Consider the following 2,387-nt stretch of genomic DNA (forward strand, 5'->3'; position numbering starts at 1 on the left):
CTCCTCCTCCTCCTCGCCGCCTTTCTCCTTTCCACTCATTCAATGAGCCGGTTTCAGGGTAAACAAGGTGAAATATCCTTCCGCTGAGCAGGCTGTGAAATACGAGCTTTGTGAGCAGTTTCTAGCGGCTACTGTTGCTACTACTGCTACAACTACGGCGTTTCATTGACCTCTGCGCGTTTCCGTTTGGGTCGAGTTCTTTCGTGTTTGTGTGTGTGTGTGTGTGCTTTCTCCGGAGAGATGGGAGGAGTTTTCTGCCTATTTATATCCAAGTGCATTTGGGCTATTTTATGAATTAAATGACTCGCTTTAACTGATCGCGTAAACACAACAGCCTTGCAACGAAAAGCATTTTCCTTATATTTACCTTTTGTACAAATGGATCATTCGCTCATCCGGAATATAAAAAGATCATCTTTTTTTTTAAAAAAAAAACATCAAGGCACAATGTTTAGATATATTGTATAAGGCTAAAATAAAGCTTTAAAAACAACACAGAGGCTTCCTATGTTTTGTTGACTGATGGGAGAAAGTGCAGTTAGGTCATGTTTTACCACTCTGGTTAGCAAATGGAAACCCAGGAGCCCAGCCTACTCCCACTCAAATGGCTAATATCTTAAAATAAATACCGTGGTGGCTATCTATTCTGTTAATGGTCACAATTTGATTAAGCATAGTTGGACTAAATCACAGGTGGTTTAAGAACATACTGCACTAAGTCAGCCATGGTTTAGAAACCCCAAGCAAACTTAGATTAATGGTTGTAAAGGGGTAAACTCATCTTTTGGCTTAGTCTGGGGTAGCTGATGATATTTATCTGATGGAGCAGCCCCTTTCTGTTTGCTCAAATGAGATACGCCCCACTTATCCGATCTTTCTTTGACCTGATTGCCCCCACCTCTGTAAAATTAGTCCACCTGCCAGACGATTTCATTTCCTCTTTTGGTCCCATTTGCATTTGACAGTCCTTAGCGTAGCCACATTTTGCTGGTAAAAAATGTGAGGAATAAGGTCAAGATAAGAAATATTACGTCATTACATTATTCTGGAGGAATCCAAAAAGCTAAATTCCCACACTGCACTATAATAGATCTTTGAGTTAGACATGTGAATCCACATATCATATATGGCTTAATCAACAAACTATGGTGAACACATGAGAATCCAGCCAATATTATTTTTTTGCAGAATAAGAGAGGCTAGGGGCTGTATTTCAGAAGATGGAAAACATTTAATATTTTTTGTAAAGTAAATTACATTTCATTGTAATTAAATAAAAAGGAAATGAAATTAGTTTTATTTATTTATTTTATTTTATTAGACTTACATACCGCCCTTCTCCCGTAGGACTCAGGGCGGTTTTAGAGTCTTTAGTTTTAGAGTCTTTTCTAACCTCATCTATTACCTACAGTACTTAATTACTGTACCAGCGGACACAACCCTCTAAAATCAAATGTGGCCCTTGAACCTGAACCAAGTTGAAAAACTGGCCTTCTTCTGTGAATTTGGATTGTCAGTTGATTTTGACCCTCAGCAAAACAAAACAAAAAAAAAACCAGAAAAAACCCCAAGGTGTTCTTGATTTAATAATGCATAAATACATTTTTGTTGCCACCTAGCCAACCATGGTTGATTTCAAGAAGCTTAGTAGGGCTGAATGTTTTAGTACTTGGCTGGGAGATCACTAGAAAATCCTGGGAATTTTGGAAAAAAAAGTATCCTGGAAGAAGACAATAGAAAATCAAGAGCAGGGGTGGCCTCGGAGGAGGCTACAGCAGTTATGCTGGAAGCTCAAGGATTCTTTACTTGATTTGTGTCATGGTTGTTTTCTCGGCTTGTCGGTTAAAGAATTTGACACAAAGTGGTACTGCAGAAAAAAGCATTTTTATCTGACACATTCTAACGGAGTCACTTCTCTACGCAGGTCCCTTAATTTTGGTAGCGCTTATTTTAATAATGTGACTGATGGAAAATGAATGTGGTGATCATTATTTTCCTGCTCTTTTTATCCTGCTATTTCTTTCTTTTGTATCAGGCTAGCAAGGCACGTAAGCAGTGGTGAACCCAAGAGTATTCTAAAGGGAAAATAATGAATATCGAAGAAAAAGAAAAAAAACTTCATAAAAGAATGTATCATTCGAAGAAAAAAAATCTATTATCTGCTGATGAGAAAATGTACCCAGGATACCAATATAAATCAAAACTAGATGGGTGGCAAAATGAATTTTTGATTAGCTTTAGCAAAGTGTGAAAGCAATTTTCTTCAAGTAGAAAGCGTAGCTTGGAATCCCTTTGAAAACTTGGAAAAGCTACACAGTAGATTGAGACGGTTTCATGGTGGTAAGGTTCAAAGAGCTTTTAACAAATGCTGAAGAGTATGTAACTTC

Source organism: Vipera ursinii (genome assembly GCF_947247035.1).
Source record: "Vipera ursinii genome assembly, chromosome: 1".
NCBI classification, from domain to species: domain Eukaryota; kingdom Metazoa; phylum Chordata; class Lepidosauria; order Squamata; family Viperidae; genus Vipera; species Vipera ursinii.